The sequence below is a fragment of the Lissotriton helveticus genome, chromosome 7 (assembly GCF_964261635.1).
Source record: "Lissotriton helveticus chromosome 7, aLisHel1.1, whole genome shotgun sequence".
NCBI lineage: Eukaryota > Metazoa > Chordata > Amphibia > Caudata > Salamandridae > Lissotriton > Lissotriton helveticus.
In genome coordinates, this window is record NC_136068.1 from 1,433,451,563 (window position 1) to 1,433,474,493 (window position 22,931).

The window sequence follows — 22,931 nt, forward strand, 5'->3', positions numbered from 1 at the left end:
TCAAAGGTGTTCGGTCCTCAGCTGGAGGGCATGGTCAAGCAGTCGGCGGAGAACCGCAAGCTGGTGGCCCCGGTCCGTCCTCCTTCCCGGGGGCATGGGTTTACTTATCGTCGCGCTTTTGGGCCTCCTGCTCGTGGCGCTTCTCAGCCCTTTCGAGGCAGGGGTCGTGGCCGGGGGGCCCCTGGAAGTGCCAAGCCCCGGGCCGCTGCCGGTGTTGCCGCCGCCGCTTCCTCCTCTTCTCAATGACTGTCTGCCTTTGCCCGTTGGTGGTCGCCTCCAGTGCTTCCGCACCCAGTGGTTGTCGGTCCCGGATGCCTGGGCGGTTCAGGCTGTTTCGGAGGGTTGCCGGATAGAGTTTTCCTCTCCTCCTCCTCCGGGTTTTGTTCAGACTCCTCTGCCCCGTCTTCCTCTGCGGCGAGATGCTTTGTTGGCCGGCGTACGGCTCCTGTTGGAGAAGAGGGCTATTGTGGAGGTGCCTCCTCTGGAGAGGGGCATGGGATGCTACTCCATTCTCTTTCTCGTTTCCAAGAAAGACACTTCGGATCTTCGGCCTGTCTTGGATCTGAAGCGGGTCAATCGCTTTGTGCTCTATCGTCCTTTCAAGATGGTGACTCTCCAGTCCATCCTGCCTCTGGTCCTTCCGGGTGGTTTCCTGGCGTCCCTGGACCTGATGGATGCTTATCTTCATGTTCCTGTCCATCCTGCCGACCAGTGTTTCCTCCGGTTTGCTGTGGGGAGCCGACATTTTCAGTTCCGGGTGCTCCCGTTCGGCCTTTCATCGGCGCCCAGGGTGTTCACCATGCTGTTGGCCCCTCTGGTGGGTATTCTTCATTCCCGGGGGCTGCTGGTTTTTCCTTACTTGGATGACTGGTTGATTGTCTCTCCTTCTTTTTCGCAGGCTCTGTTGGATGTGGACCAGGTGTGTCTTCTGCTGGGGTCCTTTGGGTTCCTTATCAACCACAGGAAATCCTCCCTGGTGCCCTCCCAGTCCCTGAAATTCCTGGGGGCTCTCTTCCAAATGGACTTGGACATGGTTTTTCTCTCACAGGAGCGCCAGTTGACTTTGTTTCGTCACCTTTCCTGGCTTCTGTCCCAGTCCCGGGTATCTGCCCGTCTCTGGTTGCGGAGTCAGGGGGAGATGGCGTCCACTCTGCATCTTCTTCCTTGGTCCAGGCTGCATCTGTACCCCCTGTTGCATCATGTCCTGTCGCACTGGGATCCTGCCTCCTTGGATTACGAGACTCTGATCCCTGTCACTCCGGGGATTCGAGCGGATCTCCAGTGGTGGTTTTCCCCTCTGTCTCTGTCCCGGGGGTTCGAACTCCTTCCTCCTCTGTCTGTGGTCGTTTTGTCCACGGGTGCCAGTGCTCTGGGATGGGGTGCCGTTCTGGGTGCCTCCAAGGCTCGGGGTCGGTGGTCCGGCTTCGAGTCCCTCCAGTCCTCGAACTGGAAGGAGCTGAGGGCGGTTTGGTTGGCTCTTCTTTGGTTCGCTCCTCTCCTTCGGGGTCGGGCGGTCTCTGTGCAGACCGACAATCAGGTGGTTCGTGCTTATGTGAATCACCAGGGGGGCATGTGTCGTACCCTGTTTCTCCTTTCCCGGAAGATCGGCCTGTGGGCCGAATCGAATCTCTTGTCTCTGTCGGCAGTCTATCTTCTGGGGACGGAGAATGGGCCTGCGGACTCTTTGAGCCGAGTGTTCCTGTCCTCGGTGTCCATCTGTCTGTCCCCGGTTCTATTCGATCTGATTGTCCTCCGGTTCGGCCTTCCTTGGCTGGATCTTTTTGCCTCGGAGGAGTCCGCCCTTCTTCCTCGGTTTTGCTGCATCGTCCCCTCTCCGCTGGCGTGGGCCACCGATGCTTTCTCGATTCCTTGGTCGAGGGGTCTGCTGTTTGCCTTCCCTCCGTTTGCCTTAATTCCGAGGGTCCTCTGGAAGATTCGTTGGGATCGGGCGGAGGTTCTCCTGGTTGTTCCGGAATGGTCTCGGCGGTCTTGGTACCCCCTTCTGCTGGCCTTTTCTGTTCGCCCTCATTGGCGGTTTCCCCTGTGTCCCTCCCCTCTGAGGGTTCCTCTTCTCTGCCTTGCCTCCCTGCGTCGCCTCCGGCTGGGGGTTTGGCACTTGAGAGGTTGAGTTTGCTGGGTTTGGGTTGCTCGTTGGAGGTTGCCCAGTGTATTCAGCTTTCCAGGCGTCCTTCCACCTTGCGTTCTTATGCCCGGCACTGGAAGAGTCTTTCCACTTGGTGTCTGGGGAGGGGTCTCTCTCCTGACTCCTGTGTGGCCGTGAAGGTGCTGGACTTCTTGCGGGATGGTTTCGTCCTGGGGCTTGCGGTTTCTTCCCTGCGGGCTCAGTGGGCTGCCATTCTTGCTTTTCGGGGTTCCTCTGTTTCCTCTGTCTCCCCGTTGGTGGCTCGCCTTCTGCGGAGTTTCTTGCTCCAGCGTCCTGTTTCCCATTCGCCTGTGCCTCCTTGGGATCTTCCCTTGGTTCTGCGGGCTTTGACGGGGCCTCCTTTCGAGCCGTTGGACTCCGTGGCCCTGAATTTCCTTTCTGCAAAGGTTATTTTTCTAGTGGCCATTACCTCTGGGCGGAGGGTTGCTGAGATTGGTGCGCTGATGGCTTCTCCCCCCTTCTTACACTTCTGCGCTGACAAGGTCATTCTCCATCCGAGTCAGTTCTTTCTTCCTAAGGTGGTTTCTTCCTTTCACTGTCAGGAGGATATTGTTCTCCCAGTCTTTTTTCCGGTTCCTTCTTCTCCTGAGGAGGTGCTCCTCCATTCTTTGGATGTGTTGAGGGCTCTCAGCATCTACTTGGAGCGTACGGCTGGGTTTCGTAAGGTGGATTCCCTGTTCGTCACCTATGGCCTGTCGGGTATGGGGCTTCGCCCTTCTCTGTCCACCTTGTCTCGTTGGGTCAAGGGCGCTGTGGTTTCTGCTTACGATTCTGCCCGGTGTCCCCTGCCTTCTTCTGTTCAGGGTCGGTCGACTCGAAGTGTTTCTGCCTCCTGGGCCATGTTCAAAGGGGCCTCTTTGAGGGACATTTGCAATGCTGCCACGTGGGCTTCTCCCCACACTTTTGTTGCCCATTATTGTCTGGAATTGGGGATGGCGGCCTCTGCTGCTTTTGGGGCTTCTGTCCTGTCTGCTGTACATGATTTGTGATCTGTACTTGTTTTTGTTGATTAAAATTGACCTGTTTCTTGCTTTGTTCTGGTCTGTTTTTTTCTTACAATCACCGTGTGCTTGGGTATGGGCTCACATCATCAAGAATGGGACGGGGAGACAGGACGAGGAGGTAATGCCCGGTTACTCACCAGTAATACCCATTACTCCGAGTCCTGGTCTCCCCGTCCCATTCCTGAGCCCTTCCCTCCCTCCCTGGTTTGGGGGTGTCTGTGGGTGATTGTCTGTGTTTCGTTCTGTTGTCTTTGGTATTTCAGGATGTTTCTTCCGGAACTTCCCCCTTTTGTAGTCACGTGATGGTGACGTCATCCTAGGGGGAAGTGCCAACAGCTCAGCTAGGTAGGGGTTCTGTAGAGCAGACTAGCTGCTCACATCATCAGGAATGGGACGGGGAGACAAGGACTCGGAGTAATGGGTATTACCGGTGAGTAACCGGGCATTAGCAATCATTGCCTAAATAAATTTGATTTAGTGTTAACGCTGTCACATAGCGCCAGACCAATAACATTTCAGCCCAGCTCGCTGCGATCATTACATCCAGTAGTCTAACGGCAGGATCCCGCCTTTCTGCTGAAGGTTGTCTGAGCGGACTTGCCGGCACAACTATGGTTCAGCCGCGCACGCCATCTTTCACATGCAAAACAAATGCTGGCTTGGAAAGCTGAGGGATTCGTGGAACAATACTTTCTTCCAATTTATTTATTTATTTATGGGCTTATTACGCGCCGGCATCACACCCGAAGGTGTATCTCCGCGCGGTGCTGTGAGGTGAACAGGTCGAAGAGACTCCTCCTAGAATAGTACAGTCTTTAGGCGTTTCCTGAAAGCTGAGTGAGTCGGGCATTCTCTGAGGGAGAGGGGGAGGTTGTTCCATAGACGCGGACCCATGATGGAGAGGGCGCGGCCTCCCTGTCTGGTCTTATAATGTCTGGGAACCTGAAGCAACTGTTGGTTGGTGGACCTGAGGATGCGGGATCGACGGTGATAAACAAATTTATCCGCCAAGTAATGGGGTCCCAGATTGTGTAAACTCTTGTGTATCACACAGTAGATCTTGAATTCTACCCGTTTCCAGATAGGAAGCCAGTGAAGGGCTTTGAGGAGGGGGAGGGACGGAGTTCTGGGGGGGGTGTTGGTCACCAGCCGTGCTGCGGTGTTCTGCACCACCTGTAGTTTATTGAGCACTCCCTCATTGGCAGCTAAAAGTAGGCCATTACAATAGTCCAGGCGGCTCAAAACGAGGGCCTGGACCAGGGTCTTCCGAGTATCGTCGGGTAGAAGGGGGAACACCTTCCGAAGGAGGCCAATAATGTGGAAGCAGGACCCTGCAGTGGTGCTGGCATGGTGAAAAAGGGTGAGGTCCTGGTCTAGACGAACCCCCAGGTTTTTTACTACCTGTTTAGGGAGCGGGGCCTGTCCCAGGCTTGAAGGCCACCAATCTGGGGTCCAGAGGATTTTCGCCTCCCCGAATAACATGACCTCAGACTTTCCCACGTTGCACTGTAGAAAATTCTTGGCCATCCAGCTGGCGATTGCAGTCATGCCGTTGGAGAAAGCTTGTCTTATCTCCGGGGTAAAGGTCTTAAAAGTGAACAGCAGCTGCGTGTCGTCAGCGTAGGAGATAGGCATAAACCCAAAGGACCTTGTCATGTTGGCCAGAGAGGAGACATATACGTTAAACAACGTGGGGCTAAGACAGGAGCCCTGCGGGACTCCTCTGATGATATTAGCCGAGGTGGAACTAAAGGAGCCCATGTTCACCTTCTGGGTGCGCTCTGAGAGAAAGCTGGTGAACCACGCCAGGGCAGATCTATCAATGCCTGTCTCCTTTAATCTGGTAAGGAGAATGGCGTGGGATATGGTGTCGAATGCTGCGGACAAGTCCAGCAGCACCAACACCACAGACAGCCCTCTGTCCAGGGACAGGCGTATGGCATCCGTAACGGAGAGGAGGGCGGTCTCGGTACTATGCCTAGGCCTGAACCCGGACTGAGAATGGTCTAGGCTGCCAGTCTGTTCAATGAAGGCGGAGAGATGGTGATTGACGTGCTTCTCCGTCAGTTTGCCGATGAATGGCAGAAGGGAAATTGGCCGCAAATTGGTCATGTCCGACCAGGGGATGGCGGTGTTCTTCCTGATAGGCTTGACCATGGCCTCCTTCCACACCTGGGGGACCAGTCCCTCAGACAGGGAGCGATTGATCACCGTCCGAATGCAGGGGCTAAGGACACTCCCAATGAGGTGCATGACACGGGCAGGTACGGGGTCTACTGGGCTGCCTGACTTAATGGTCCCAATCAGGGAGTTGACCTGGTCTAAGGTGATCTCAGGGATGAATGATAGTGAGGCTGGGGCAGCGCAGGCTGTTCCAGACTGGAGACTGGAAGAGGGGACATTTTCATCCGCGGATGTGCTTGATTGGGAGATATTTCGGTAAATGGCATCAATTTTATCCGAAAAAAAAACGGCCGTGTCATCGCACAGTTTTTGGGTTAACACTTCTGCACTGTCGCAAGCGACAGGCTTGGTGAATGTGCAGAGCACCTGGTACAACATTTTGGGGTCGTTGCCGGCCCCAGAGAGTTGGGAGATAATGTGGGACTTACGGGCAGCTCTGATGTTTTTATGATAGAGTCTCATCGCTGAGCTATACCTGTCTCTATCGATAGTGCTGCGCGAGAGTCTCCAAGATTTCTCCAACTTTCTGCAGGCTCTTTTCTCCGCGCGCAGTAGGTCTGAGTACCATAGTTCTTGTTTACGGTCCGACCGCTGATTGCAGCGTCTTAGGGGGGCGATCAAGTTGACCGCCGTACTCAAGGCATTATTGAATTTGGACAAGGCCAAATTGGGGGAGTCTGAGGGGAGAAAATCAGGAGGAATAAAGGCAGTTCTAAAGGAATTGGCGGACACCTTATGCCACTGCCTGCGCCATAGCGGCAGGGGGACAGGGTTGGGGCGTTCCTCCAAGAGAGTGGGGAGGGAGAAGTTGATTATAAAGTGGTCGGTCCATTCCACCTGTGATGGGGGGTGACAAGTCAGGGAGTGAGAGTTCGATAGAATTAAATCGAGGGTATGACCGGCTTGGTGAGTCGGACCCCGGTTGCACTGTTTGAAGCCTAGGGCAGATAGGTCGGTCAACAGATTGCGAGTTTCAGCGTTGTCAGATAGTTCGCTGTGGACATTGAAGTCCCCTAGGAGTACAAAATTAGTCCCTGATCTGATATGGGGGGCTAGTGTCTCCAGGAGGATGGTCGAAGCCTCAGTGTAGGGGCCCGGAGGGCGGTACACCAATGCTCCCTTCCAGTAAGATGGGGGCGAGGAGCCAATTTTAAAAACCAGTATCTCAATGTCATCAGTACAGCATTGGTCAAGAAGAGTGACAGTAAAAGTATCTTTGTAGATTACCGCGACCCCACCGCCGGTTTTAACAGGGCGGTCAAGCCTAAGAATCTTGTACCCCGGAGGAACCGCCAAGGTGATAGCAGGGACCAGGTGGGGTTTAAGCCAGGTCTCAGTGCAGAAGCAGTAGTCGGGGCGGTTTGAGTGTATTAAGTCCCAAACCTCCGAATGGTGCTTCGGGAGAGATCTAACATTACATAGTATGCTATTACCCCTGGGGGGCAAGGGGTTGAGGTCCACAGGAGTTGGAGTGTCAGAGAAGGAGGGACCAGGGTGTGACTGAAAATGACAATGTTTGCAGGAGAACGGGCCCCCGGGACATGGGCCGTCATCCTGCGCGCAACCTTTAAGGGGAGGGTGCCACAGGTTGCGTAAGTCACTAGGAGAATACCTTAATCTATCCACAACTCTGCAGGTTGAGGCAGCAGAAGTAGGGTTCATGGCCCCTGGCCCCGTTCGGTCACGGACGGGCACAGACGGGCTCCTCTCTGGCTCGTCTCAGGCGCGACTAAGGCGCCCCCTGCGCGCAACCGCTGCGCGCTTGGGCGACGAGAGGGCTTAAATGCCCTGCCTGAAGTGATCTGCTAGAGCGCTAACAGCGCGAGAGTGTGGGTGGGGTCACTGGCCCTATGGGAGTAATCCACACAGGCAGATGTGCTTTAAAGCCCCCCTTTTAAACAATTATAGGAATTTCCTAGAGATAAGGCAACATTGTACAGGATCTGTTTATACTAATCGGCTATAGGATACAATGCTTAATGGAAGGTCACTTAGGGCCTCCCTAAAGGGTACAGACACACTGTATTGTCCTACTACTTTTGCCCTAGTAGGTGTGTCATCATATTACTCTCCTGTAGGCAGTCCTACAAGAATCCTACAAACAGGGCTCCTACAAGAATCCTACAAACAGGGCTTTAAGTGGGATGAAAAAACTAGGGATTCTCTCAAAGGGGCCTGGCCGATGTAATTAATAGTGTGGCTGAAAAACGCCTAAGCTAAAAATCGGTGCTTAGTGCAGTGGGCCGCCCGACTGGTATTTTGCTGCTTCTGTCACTGTACGCAGATATATAATACAATAACTAACATTACACCCACAACAAGCCAGGAGTATTGGTTTTGTCAATAATTGCTCGTTGCATAACATAAGCAACAACTATGGATTTGTTGTATATAATATTAAAAATGCTTCATTTGTGAAATGATGAGACTGTGAAAGAACTATATTAAACACAGAGCTTTGGATTTTACTATTTCTATGTCCCCATACCTGGTCTGTCACACGGGTTGGTGCTTACTTTCCCTCCATGTTAAAGAACAGCAGATGTTTCAGCACCCAGGCTAATATGCTGCATTTTGAAATACATATAAGGTCCCAAAGGCGAGACCAATGCATTGCAAATGCTTGCTTGTTGTTGGAAATGCTGCATTCCTGCAGTATGAATGGTGGTCCATCAACAATGTTGAAGTCAGGCACTCTGCAAGTTAGATTGACCTAGCGGCTGATGGAATCCTCCATCATCCCCTGCATTGATCAGACTTCACTTTGTTTGATTGGTGAGGAGAGTGTTGAGAAAACAAGTTTAAGGCTCCATGGAGTCGCAGGGCGCACAGCCATCTTTTTGGATGGATGGAATCCACACACTTCAGAACAGCACCAAGTGATCTCACAGAACTACATCAGATAATGGAGCTTTGCCAAGAGATATATATTGAACATTAGTGGTGAGCGAAAGTCACACTTTTCTCTTAATATATTTTGGATGGGAATTGCCAGCATGGAAATAACTTAAAAAATAGAAGGAGCCCCCTGTGGGACACAGACCACCAGTGCCGGCCTTAACACTGGTGGCGCCCTGTGCAACTATCAGATAGATTCATGAAGCTATTTTGCGCTCGCAATAGCTGCGAATTAGCAATTGCGATAGCAAATTGAGTAAAAGCAATTCATGACATTGAAAGTCGCAAAAGTGCAGAAGCGCTAAAATAAAATAGCGAATTCGCTAATAAATTCGCAGAATCCTGAAACCTGCCCATTAGCGATCAAGAAGTAGCGAGAATCCAAGGATCCTGTGAATTCATTAGCGAATTCGCTAAATATTCGCTATTGCCTTTCATGAAAAATCGCAGATTGCGAAAAACACGAAATTCGCTAATAGCGACGCGCAAATTAAGGAGAACCCAAACCAGGTGGTAACCAGCAAAGAAAAAAAAAACTGATTAAAGTTAACTGCATACAGGTGCTGGCCTGACCAAACACACTAAAGGACATGCAGCTGGAGACTGAGGACTCTCACAATGCCAGGACTCTACATGGTGGTCAGGCGGCGTAGGCTGCAGCGAGCAGCACAGAACAGGCGTAGGATCCAGGAGCGGATATTCCGGCAGCGGGTCACCCTTCTGGGCCAAACCAGGGAGCAAATCTATGCCAAGTACCGCCTAAGTGGCCCAATGATCATCAAGCTGATCCAGGACCTAGACCCCCTGCTGCAGCATCCAACAAGGAGAACCAATGCCGTTCCCACCCATGTGCAGGTATTGTGCAGCCTGCACCTACTGGCCTCCGGAAGCTTCCAGGGGATAGTTGCTGTCGCTGGGGGTACATCCCAGCCCACCATGTCCCGCTGCCTAAGGAGTTTCCTGGATGCAATGCTGACCCGGCTACACCGCTACATTTCATTCCCCACCACCCAACAGGACCTAAATTACACCAAGCTCAAATTCTACAACATTGCACATTTTCCGCATGTTATTGGATGCATTGACTGTACCCATATCCACATCTGCCCACCAGCACAAACGGAATACATGTACCAAAACCGCAAGTCCTACCACTCCCTCAATATCCAGATGGTGTGCAACGCAAAGAATTACATCACGGACATAGTGGCACAATATCCGGGCAGCACACATGACTCCTTCATCTTCCGGCACAGCGGCATTCACACGCGACTGGCAAGGGGAGACTTTGGCGAAGGACACCTACTGGGTAAAGTACACATGTCCCCAAATACTACACTTTGAGCATGTATCTGTGCAGAATAGGCACTCACCCTCTGCTCATTACCCGCAGGTGACAGCGCCTACGGTCTACGTGAGTACCTCCTCACCCCATACCTCAACCCTGCCACACCACAGCAACGGCGTTACAATGCTGCACACATACGGACAAGAAATTGCATAGAGAGGACATTTGGCCTATTGAAGAGCCGTTTCCGCATACTGCACAAGACTGGTGGGGCCATCAAATACACACCTGTGGTCTGCTGCCGCATCGTGGCCGTGTGTGCAATACTCCACAACATTGCTACCAAGCGCAGGATACCATTGGAGATATCTGGCAGTGAGTCTGAAGACGACAACCAGCCGCCTCCACATGTACGTCATGCACGCGGAGAAGATCCTGCTGAAGGACACAGGCACCACAACCACATCACTATTAACTGTTTCTAGTGCACCCATTCCCCTACCACAACACTGCACCCATGCATGACTTATGTAATAATGACATGAGTGTGAATCAAGTTTGACCATTATTCTTTATTGTTTATGCACAATAAATTGGCCTTTAATTATTTAACTGTCTGATGGAGAGAGTATTGCTCCATACCGCCCCATGCTGGGGTAGGGGGTTAGCAAGGGTTGACTGCATGGCCTCCCTCAGAGTGTGTGAGTCCTTACGGTCGGTGACGACGAGACGCCCCAAGTCGTCTCTCTGCATCCTGAAGGACGGTGTTGGCCCCAGTTGCTGATGTTGCCCTGCTGCTGCGGCGACGTGCAGGCATCGTTGGCAAGGATGCACTGCTGTTGGTTGACGCAGCCTCACTTGCATCGTCAGCCCCCTCTGCTTCTTCATGGGCAGTGGCCTGGCGGCCGAGCACTGCTGCAGTGAGTAGGTCTAGTGACCTCGCCACATCCTGGCAACACTACACCATCTGGGCCTGCATGGCGAGTGACCTTCGTGCCAGCTGTGATGTAGCATTACCTACTACATGATTGGACCTAGTGTAGGCCGATAGGCGGGACAGTAGTTGGCGGTGGCGTCGGCGGGTCATGTCCTGCTGGGCTACAAGCAGCTGGTTGTTTTCACGGACTGCAGCGGTCATCTGGGCTATGTGTTGGCCGTTCGCCTGCATCTGTGTGAGCATTGCTGCCATGTGGCGCGCCTGTGTGCGATGCACCGCCAGCATGCGGCGTTCGATGACCAGGCCTGGATCTGGTGTTTCAAGTGCCCTGCCGGTGCCTGCTGGGCCCTGGCGCTGCTGGCGCCTCAGTGCGCTGGTGTGTGACCCGGCACCAGCTGTGCGCCTCGTCTGCCTCCTGGGTGGTGGTGGTGGAGCCTGTACCACTGCTGTGGCTGTTTGCTGGGGTCTTGGCTGCACGGCTGTGGCTGCAGGGGTGGCCCTGTCCGCACGGGGTGGTGGTGGTGGTGGTGGTGGTGGTGGGAGCACTGCTGGTGGCTGTGATGAGCCGGGTAGTTGGGAGGACTGGCCCTCACCCTCAGTGTCTTCCTGGCTCTCGGTGATGCGCAGCGCCTCGCTGTCTGTGCTGGCTTGCTCACCTGCACCTGTAATGTGAAAGGGTGCATGATTAAAGTCATGTATCTTGCGCATGCAATGTTGATACATGCATGCAGCCTTGCTTTCCCTGACTGGCTTTTGGATTTACTTTGCATTGACTGCTCTGGCAGTGTTGGGCTAACTGCGGGTACATGATTACACTACAACTTCCACAATGCAATGGGGCTTTTTTGGTGAGCATGGGCTGCATTGTTGGGGATGTCATGTTGCTAGCTCAGGACTTAAGGGCATTGTTGGGGGACTGGGTCGCAGTCGCATGGCACTTAACTTCAGGTTGTTGGCTGGGTCGAGATGAGCCCAGCTGAAGGACCCCCACGCAGGCTTCAGGCGCAATGGTGTCCTCAATCAGGTCCTCCAATGGGGTGTTCGGTGTGGCTACAGGATCCCCTCCACCGGTGGCCAGTCGCTCCCCAAGCCTCTCAGCAATCCGCTCCTTAGAACGACCTCTCAGGTCGTACCAGCGCTTTTTTAGTTCGTCAATTGTGCGCTGGGTCACACCAACAGAATTGACCTTCGCGCGGATGCGCTGCCAGATCCTTCGCTTCTCTGCCTCTGACAACCTCCAAGAGTCTTTTCCAAAGAGCCGGGCATAATCCTTGCAGACCCCCTCAATTAGGTGCTCCAGTTCTAATTCGGAAAACTTAATTTTCCTCTTTCTCTCCTGCCCACTGCTCCCTGCTGCATCCTGGGACATCTTGGCAAACTTTTTCTGGCTGGGGTGCTGCACAGTGTTGGTTTTGGTGCTCCTCAGTTTCCTGCTGCCACTCCCTGGCTCTGTGTTCTGTTTGTGGGTGTGGTGAGCCTACTTCCTGGTTGTGATGTCATCAGTGGGCTCGAAATGCGACTTCTCGTTTTTGCGATCTCGCAGTTAGCGAGATCACAAATAGCGATATCGCAATTTCAACATCTAAAATTACCGATTCTGAGATTATTTTGCGATTGCGGCAAGCTCGCAATCGGCAATTGCGATCTTTTGCGAATCGTATTTTTTGATCGCATTTGTACATGAATTGCATTCTGCGATTATCAAACTGCGAATCGCTAATTTTCGCAATTTGCTGATCGCAGAATGGTACCTTCATGAATCTATCTGTATGTGTTTTGGCACCCCCCAATGACCACCTCTGCCACGGATTCCCTCACTAGCACCCTTTAACAGTGCCCCCTCAAGTCTCCGTAACCACTGACTCTCAGATTCATTTTGTTTTATAGCAACGCTCATACCAGTGTAAGGTGTCAGAGCACTTTACATCACTCATACATTGCACAGAGACAATCATATGTGTGTAAATCAGTGTATACGAAATGTTACATCAGACAGGACTACAAGGTGTAGTGTAGGAGTGCCTTATCATTGATTCTGGTAGGCAATATAGTTTGAGTCCTTATTTTGGTTAGTGTAAAACATAATTTCATTGTTAGGGGTTCTCTTTAATAATAAGAATTGTTTTCTAACCAAATGAACCCTTTTGGCAAGATTAGGATAATGAAAGACTCGGCAAAAAAAGCATATAGCTTTAACATATAACATGCAGTTTGCAGCAGGTCTTTGATGACAGTTAATAGCTCAATGTTCTATATCAGAATTTTGACTTATAAACAACAAGTAACAAAAGGAGCTCTGTTACAAAATCAGGATACCACTGTTCTATTTACATTATATGCACTTTGTTATCTCCATGGTAAACGTTCTTAGCAACAGGCATTTTAAATCTCTCCACTACCTTAGGATGAGTCAAAACTTCCACTAGACAAACCTCAGGTCTCTTTCCAGGAAGGGAAGACAATTAATCATTGGAGTTCCCTTGACATGGTATTTGATGCCTGAAAATTGCTGGAGGCCAGAAACGCGGCAGCAAGGGCTTTTAAAATGATAATATACTTGGGAAAATGACGCCCCCTCCCCAAGTCAGCGCCCGGTACGGTGGCAGCACCGCCCTAGAGCCTGCCCAGCAGACCACAACAGGATTCAGGTCGTCACCACCTAAACACACTTTCAAATACAGGAAGGAGTGGTGGTCCGGGGCACTGCATTCTATCGAAAAACTGCACTTATTTTCAGAACAAATGTACCACTGGATCTACATGTTTTACTACTTACAGGAGAATACACATTGTACAGTAATACATGGTTTGCCCTATGATAGATGCATTAAATAGGCGCCTAGAAAAGTCGGTAATGTTTCAAGTTTTGAACAGAAACTATATACCTACATTTACATGCATATTTAAACACTTTAAAAATGCTGATATAATTAACAGCATGCTGAAATGCAAACACCTTTTAAATGAAAAATTGCTCATCCTATGTAGGCGAGATGTACATGATATAACAATAACACAGCCCACTTTACTAAAATATATTATGTGAATTAAAATTCCTACACACTTTGGGGCACATTCACAACTACATTTTGCAGTATGCTGAATAAAACTGGTAATGTACTATAAAATGCCGTTCAATAACCTATCTGCAGATGTCTGTGCCTCAGCCACTCCTATATTTTATGTGCTTAGATTTTCGCCCTGAATGCAGAGATTTCCGCACACGTAGGTATATATTTTAGTAGTAACTGTAGGAGGGAAAGGGGGTGTGGCAGAAAAAAGGAAATGTTGTTTAATATATAATAAATAATGAAATATTGAATTAAAATGTGAGTTAACAATGCAGTAGCATGTTGCACTTTGTTCTGCATTTAAAATAAACATAGGGTGATCTCCAATCAGGTGGGTGGGGAACACTGCATGCGTGTTAAAAGTTAGATGCACGAACTTTAAGCTTATAAATTAGGCTCCATCCTCTGAATTGAGTGGCTGAGGACATGTACTTCTACACTTCTGAGTAACTTTATGAATAGCCAATAGTCAATAGTACAAAGTTACTAAAATTAGTAAGAGTAGACCTACACTTGCAGATTTACTCACATCTATGTGTACCTTTGGAAATATTGCCCACTATAATTAAATGGATATGTTATCTAATGACATGTTCGTGGTTAAAGGGCATATATTATATATTCAAGATCTGTATCCATGTGTATGCACAGATGTGCTCAGATTGCTTGGTAAAACAGTTATCTTGTGTTCTCAGACTAATATGGAAACCACAAAGGTCATGTGGCGTTCAATCCCACCCACTGAGGCTAGTGCCCTGACATTCTTTCATTGGTTTTAATTTGTTGAAGAATTGCATTAAAGCTGATGCTGACCATCAGATGAATAGAACAGAGCTACTGGAAACGTCAATCCCTCTGTTTAGTTTGTTATGGTTTTGTGCCATGACATGATATGTGTATGTAGCCATAGGAAAATATGCATGCTAGTAATCTGTTCCATCATTTTGCATCATCTAGGACTAGACAACAGTTTTTTCAGGTTTAATTAAATGTTTTGCAAAAAGTATGGTGTCTTATTTGTCCCTTCTGCAATTTTTTATGTGTATTCCCTTAATATAAATCTTTTTAATTATTTTATGAAACAAACAACCACAGTATTGAGAAAATGCCATTTTTCTCCACTTCTCCTGTACATTAATGACAGTACAGATAAATAGCAAATAAACATACATTTGTCTGGTTGCAAACTCTTTAACCTTTTTTAATCTCAGAAGCAGGACTTCAGGTTTAAGGGTCAATCTTCAAAATAACGTAAAGATCTCCACAGCCTCTCCAGTCTAGGGCAGCTGCGTAGTAATGACTAGTCTCATTTCAGCACCTTGTGAGTTCAATGTGAATTCTGGTAAGTGTTCAGTCTACAGTCTTTCCGTTCTCCTGCCCACTCCCCTCAATAGATAGTTCTGCTGTGGGGTCTAAATATCTCCTGGCCTAGTGATAGCAGGGATTTCGTTCATGTGTCCCTCCAGCTGATCTTGCCAATTTGCCAGATCACATAGCCAGTCTGCAACGTTTTGTGGGACAGCCCATTCCCTAGTGGATTACCACCCTGCAAAGCCAGTTCAATCAACTTGCGAGTAATAGCTAAGAAATTAATCATGTAACCTAAGGAAGTTATTTTGATCTTTAAAAGGAAGAGAGTAGCGAGTGTAAATGTCCAGCACATGTACAACAAGAAATAGTACCATGCCAGACGGATTGAGTCAGCATCATCAGAACCACATCTGACACAGGGAGAATCAGCTGGCAGGCCCACATGGTGAAGTCCTATAAAGGAAAATGTTCCTTATGTTATCCTTTCTGTTTTAGCTATCATTCACAAGTATCATTCTCATTCATATTAATTATTAAGGGAATTTTGTAAAGCGCCTGGTACGCTCAGATGGCGTGTCCCCGCGCTGAGAAAAAACTGAAGAACTCAAAAAGCAGAAGAATAAAGTAAGCCCAGTTATCGTGAAAATAGATATGTTTTTAGCTTCTTTCGGAAGCTGGATTCAGACGGCTCAAGGCGGAGGTTAAGGGGTAGGGCATTCCAGCTCTTTGCCACCAGGTAGCGGAATGATCTTCCTCCCATGCGAGCCCTCCTTATGCTAGGAACCTTTAATAGGCCTTCATGGGAGAAGCGCAAGGCGCGTATAGGTACATACCTGGTGACTAGATTCTGGAGTGGTGCTGGTGCTTTACCAGCAAGGATGCGATGACAAGTACAAAGGGCCTTAAATTCGACTCTGCTCCTTTCTGGCAACCAGTGAAGGGTCTGGAGGGCAACTCTATAGGCTGATCTTTTGGGAGATTTTAGAATGAGGCGAGCTGCCGCATTCTGTAGCACCTGGAGGCGGTTTATTACCTTACAGGTTGCTCCCAGATACAGCAGATTGCCATAATCTAGGCGCGATGTGACGAGGGCATGTACCAGCGTTCTACGAGCAGACGTAGGAGGGAGATCTAGGACCTTCCATAGGTTTTTTAGAACGCTGAAACATACACCCGCCACACGGCCTACCTGGGGTCCAAAAGACAGGTCAGCGTCAAGCCAGACTCCGAGGTTCCTAACTTCCTGACGAGGTGTAGGAGCCTCACCTAAGCAAGTGGGTCACCACGCCGACGACCAAACAGATGGATTCCCCCCCCACCACGAGCACCTCGGTCTTGTTGCCATTTAATTTGAGGCAGTTAGTGGACATCCAGGCTGCAAGATCTTGCATGCAGGCTCTGAAACTGTCCATAGCGAGGCCGGGGGCCCGTGAAAGGGAGATGATCAACTGCGTGTCATCGGCGTAGGACACAACTTGCAGGCCATGGCCCACAACGATCGGGGCCACTGGGGAGACATAAAGATTAAATAAAGTGGGCCTCAGGGACGATCCCTGGGGAACGCCCTGGCCCAATCCGATGTCCCTGGAATAATAATTGCCCTGACGGACCTGGAAGCTTCTCCCAGTCAGGAAGGATTGGAGCCATTTGAGTGCAGCTACTTACTCATTCATACGAACAATGCATCAAAATAGGCCTTGTTTTTAGTAAAAATATCTCATCCTTTATTTACAAAATAATTGTACAAATATCTTAAAAAAATTAATTCATAAACACCATAATAATCTTTGTTTTAGAGTCTGCAGTTCTCTTTAAATAGCCTCTCCTCTGTCTATATCAAAACCCTTTTCCTAAATCTCAATAGTGAATTGGCACATCCTTTAGTAGTAGTACAATTGTCATAATTCTGTCTCAATACATATACTGAGATAAACTTTCATGTTCAAATAAAACTTGTATAACTAAATCTTTTGTTTAGAGACATACATACAGGATATACACATTCAGTAAGAATATATTAAAAACAAAACTATATTAAAAAACAGTTGTCGACGCAGCATTTCAGTGGATAGGAATTGGTTGACACCACTTTCTTCAGGACAAATTAATAACTTAAAAACAATGTTGATGATTCTGGAAGTAAAAACAATACATATATAAATGTTCAACAAAGGGGGAATGTAGCAAAAACAGGCACTGGGTAAATTTTAAAACTCATTCATTAGCCATACCATTCATACCATGTTGTTTAAAGTATAGAGGAATAGCAGTCAACACTTTCCAGATGAGTATTATGATGGATAGCCTTCATAGTCCTCCATTCCCCTTTATTTGTATGAGAACTCATTCATTCCTCATGCCATTCAAACCAAGTCATTTAAAATTGTGGAGGAATAACAGTCATACCATTGGTGTGAAGACCACACTCTCCATAGTAGCGCTACAGCTACAAGCGTTTATAATCATCCACTCCCCATAGATTCAATAGGTAGTTACTTACTTAAGGAGTTTATCTCAACTTTAATATGTTGATATTCATTTCATAGGATTCTTCCTTTCTTTTATATTCGATCCATGATAATAGTACTTCACTTAGGGTGTTGATGATCTACAATGTTATATAACGACAAGTTAGCCTTAATAGTGAGGACCGTTATGATTATAATTAATAAATTGCAACTCGGTTTGCTCACCAGTTGGTTCGGGATATTGCCATATAATGCTTGAATCCACACGATTATATGTGACTGCGACTTTCTTAATTATTTAGAGCATCGGTGTTGAACTCTTTCATTTCTACGCCCATTAACCTATTTCTTGAAACTATCCTCTGTTTGTATTCAGTTACAGTATATAGTGTACAAAAGAATGTATATATAATTGTTTTGATGCCTATTCCTCTATTTTGGTTCAGAGAGTAAAAACTCAATTAGACCTATTGCTATAATCTTGTGTCTTATCAATAACATCAGTATTAATAAAACCTACATATATAAGGGAGAATAATAAAGAATAATAATGGTGAAGTGCCATACACATATGGTAGATTCTGTAGGAGTCAGAACACATCAAGTATTCAATGGAGGTTACATAGAACCAGCCTCTGTCTCCAGATGCACCTGGAGAGGAATGGAATGGTGCCATAAGCGGACTTAGTAACCTGGGCGCAGAGATAGTACATCTCGAAGTCTGGTGCTGCCAGCTTGCCTTGGTCAAATGGCAACATAAGAATTATCTATTTTAATGTAGGCTACTTACTCATCCATATTAGGTGTATCATAATTTTTTAGAGGTGCTGGAAGAAAGCTTTGTTTAAGTGGATTCGGATATTCATGAATAAGATGAGCGGCTTTGCCAGAGACAGCAGAAGTTTGATCGAGTCACACCATATTTGTCTTTTAGCAAACACTCTAAGTCCCCCCTAACCTGTATGTTATTGCAGATCCACACCATTGTAGTAGGTACTCAAGCTCGCCACGCGTTAAAGATAACATTTCTAATTAGGCCCAATAAATAGATATACCTGACAGCAGGGTGAACCTAAACAATTCACAGAGCAGAGGTATTGTCTTCTGAGTTTTTCACCTATAGGGGGACATCATCTGTGAATAGGGACACTAATATTCATTTCAAGAAGAAGCCAAAGCCCCCTATCCACATGGTGTGGCCTTAGCCACACAGCCAATGGGTCCATGGCCATAGCAAGCAGAGTGGGCGAGAGGTGACACCCCTCCTGCGCTCCTCTTGCAATTGGTTTAGAGCAAGATAACTGTCCATTCTGCCAAATCCAAGTAGAATGGTGCTGGTATTGAGGTTTAATCCACATGTTGAAGGAGATGCTAAATCTCAGTCTCTCCAATGGGTAGAACAGGTATTGAAGGTTGTCGTAGCATACAAGAAAACTGCCACAGCTTTAAGTTTAGTAATTGGGTGGAGTAGGAGACTGAATAGTATTTGCAGGTTGTGGGAAGAGGGCCTCAGGAGAATAAACTGTGACTAGCCTGGGTGCACAATTAGTGGGAGCAAGTGTAGTATCCGGATAGACAGGATTTTAGCAAGTATTTTAATGTTTATTGTTAATTAAAGGGAGTGGAAAAAAGGGTTTGCAGTGATTGGCAGTTCTTTGGGTCCAAGGAGGGTGACCATACACTTTGTGATTTTTGATATCATTCCATTTACTTGGCCAGCAGAGGCAATACAGATGCACCTGTATACTCTTTATAGAAATTAACCATTTGCCCATCAGGCCTTCCTACTTGACAATTGGGTAAGCAATATGCTGCCTATGGTCCTTTTCCAGCCATACCAAAACAATACTGCCTAAATATGTCTCATAGTCATCCATCGTGGATGTGGTCTGTGCTCTATAATATTTAGTATAGAATTGGCAACATTTATCTAGAATCTCTCTGGTGTAAATTAAGAAGGTACCATTGTCAGTACTAAGAATCTGTGAAGGTCCAATATTAGTTCCAGTGCCCAATAATAGCAACAAGGGTTATCATACAACTGCCAACTATTGGTCAGATTGTGGCCATGTATTAAATTGCTCACCATGATTGTAAGAGGACAAGTAAAGAAGTGAGCCTAAAAGTGTAAAATTCAAGTGGGGATGTCCAACATACAGAATATAGTGAAAAGCACGAGATTAACTGAAAGAAGTATTCAAGCAGGCGGAACACCAGTTGTAATGTGCATACCTGGGATTCTTCAATAAATTCATTCAACACGGCTGAGCATGCTACAAACAAAAATTAACTAATATGTGGGTTCTTGACTGGCTTGAAACCATTGGTTTAGACTTAATCAAGACACTCATTTGCAGATCAATGTTATTTGTGAGAATGAGCTTACTGACTAATTTATAGCAAGCACTGTATCAGATAGTGATGTGGACGCACCTAGATCTTCATTGATATCTGTATCAGTGTGTTTTGGGTAATCTATTATGGGAACTACAACCTTTCAGCCTACTGTTGTTGACCCTAAAACGTATCTTAGGGTACTCATTTTCAGATAAATCCTATATGCCCATATGGAAAAAATATGTGCCTGCAGGAAAAAAGCTTAAAAATCACCCGGCAAAGTTCATCAATCAGAATCACCGAGGATTTCTCCAAAGACATAGTAAATCAAACAAAATGGAAAACACTGAGAGACTTATCTAGCTAATTTTCCTTCATTGGCCCAACAAAGCTAAAAAAACAGCAAACGGCAAACAAACAATCTTCTTCTACCCACTGTGGATTGCACCACCTTGCATGAGTAACAAAAGTACAAATGGATTAAGAAATGTCCATCCAATGTTGATATGGTAAAAAAATTAAAAACCTATATATAGTAACATATAAAAACCATTTGACAAACAATACAAACATCCACTGCACCAAGACAAGAAGAATCTTTGAACACCACAACAATCTTCGATAAATCATCTATGAATCACAGACTCTCGAATGATTACATATTGCCATTACATAAGAAATGCTATTGGCTCTACTAAGTTACATACAGTGGCATCCTTATTAATCATACCTACCTATCTATTTTTATCCACTACCCGTAGCTTAGGCTAGCACATTGATATAACTTCTCCCATAATTAAACTAACCTCATTCAGTCACAGTAAAAACTCCAATAAATAAATCACACTCCCTCATGGATAACCATGATGCATGTACTTACCTTCATTTACGCTCATCTAACACCACTAGGGCACTGACACTTACACCAATGCACCAGTTATTTGGTGACTAGCAGCAGGGTTGACTCAGCTATTTATGTCCAATACTGCTATAACTTTATTTTAAATATGCTAATCTACATTATCTAGGCCTATGCTTGCTTGCTTTCCCCTAAAAGTTACTCAGTTAAAGATTTGGATTCTGAGCCTATCGTCACTTTTTCCTATTTTGTATAACTGTTAATCTTGTTTATGATTTTCTGCATGAAAGGTTTAGGTATTAATGTCTATGTATCTAAGAAATTTGAATTTCCCCTGGATGCCAAGATTCATATGGCACCCTCGACAAATAGTAACCTGTTCTAAACCTATACGGTCTAACTATTACAAAGAGAGATATTAGCGGATAACATTTGTTACTTCTTTCTTTCATGATTGATTACATATTATTTCTAAGAGAACTTAGCTGTATTACTTACAGATAGCATTCTCATCTCTGGATTACCTCAGCAGTCTTACAAGCAGACCACTTGTGTCTTCACTGTCTATCCATATCTGTAGGGATGGGGGAGTAGGTGAGGGTGGGTTAACTCTTATGTGGGTGGGCTTATGTTTATCTTTTTTCTCTTTCTCCTTGTTCTCTACCTCTTCTTGTGATCCTCTTGCTTCATGTGAACTGCTCCCTTATCCCTTTCCTTTTTCTCATTTCCCCATCTTGGGCAGTGTCAAAATAGCAAACCTACAGCCAAAATAAACATCAGTGGTCACTTATCTAACATTTTTAACCTTCAACGGGGCACACACCAGGGGAGACCCATATGCCCTTCTTTAACTTCTAACAATGGAACCGCTCCTTCTCAGTCTAAGGGAAAATAAACATTTAGCAGGTATCCCCTTCATTGGTGAGCCACAAAAAATGATCCCTTATGCCGATGATGTCCTGATTTTCACTAAACATACTGAGACTACCAAACCCTCTATCTTAGAAACAAGAAACAAATACTCATCTGTAGCAGCTTAAGCTGAACAAAGAAAAACACAAGATGCGCCTGCTAAACTTCTAATGTAATAGCTCTTTTATTATTAATACCTGTCTCAATTGGAAACAAAATATAGGAATATGGTTAAAATCAATGACCAAAAAACACTGAAAAAATTAAGAATTGTCAAATTCATAACATGGTGGGGCTGTAAAGAAGCCATCAAAATGATAATCTCCCCTCCCATCAATTGTTTCATAAGTTTGTCTTCTATTGCAATATATGATGAATTCATCAAAAAACTGTCTGTCCTATCAATATATTTCTGTAAAGAAGTAAGGCAATCATCCCTCAACTATTTCACATAAACTGAACCCCTGACCTTGCTGCCATGTGCTTGGTATATATCCATCCCAAATAGCACAGTCCCTCCAACAAGAGGCGAATCTCCTGTTTGTTATCCTCATAACAATCGGTGTGAAACTTTACTAATGGAGTGGAAAGTCCTTAAACAACTTTTGATATATTCATGGCGGGCCTGGACACAGTTTATTAGAGGAGGTGATAACTCCCTTAATACACACCTTATGTTAAACAACACAAATAAACAACAATATGGGAAAAGCTTGACTAGTATCTGTTTCTTTAAAATCCTCCATAGAAAGATCATCCACTATGAGAGCAATGTTTAAACCACAACTAAGGACTATATCAGACCCATCCCAAAAATGAATAAACAGTAAAACATGCCCCACACTACCGACATCACTAAGAAGCCCTCACTCCCGCTTTTCCCCTCACTTTTCCTTCCCCTCTACTTGCTCTTTATTACTATTCTACCTTTCACGATCTGTTGTATTTTGATTTTCTATCTTTCAGCTTCTTTTACATCTACCAAACAATCAACATTGGGTAAGGTGAATCAGATGACTGCCACAGGGTTCTTTATAAATGTTTCATGTCAAAACAGTGTTGCATGGATTCTGCACCTACACAGAACTGTGCACAGAGACTTGGGACCTCAGTGAATTAGGGTGTGCCAAAACTCACCTTAGTACCCAAAATCCCCTACCAGACTAACATCAGTGTCACATTGGCTCTTCCACAATACCAATGATTAGACAACCCAGAACATGCGACTTCGTTTACCTCAGGCAATGTGGAAAACATGAACACTCTTTTGTTATACTCTCATACCAACGCTGTGTTCTCATGCCTTAGCTAACACAAACAGACAAGCAGACAAGCACACATATTATTAGAAACAAGATTGTCAGCATAGTTACTATTCCATAAAATACAAAGGGGGAAAGCATGTTATAATGCTAAATGGAAACAGGTTTAAAATATACCTATATTTCACACTCCCTTGCTAGTAGGTTATTTTATAACTACAGAAGGTCTCTTGGGA

The 22,931-nt window shown here is 46.5% G+C and overlaps 1 protein-coding gene across 2 annotated transcripts in view; it reads left to right on the forward strand.

The window, feature by feature from the left end:
• The window catches only part of LOC144770336 (cytosolic phospholipase A2 gamma-like), a 902,397-nt gene that overhangs the window by 209,945 nt on the left and 669,521 nt on the right, over positions 1–22,931 (forward strand). The window lies entirely within an intron of this gene.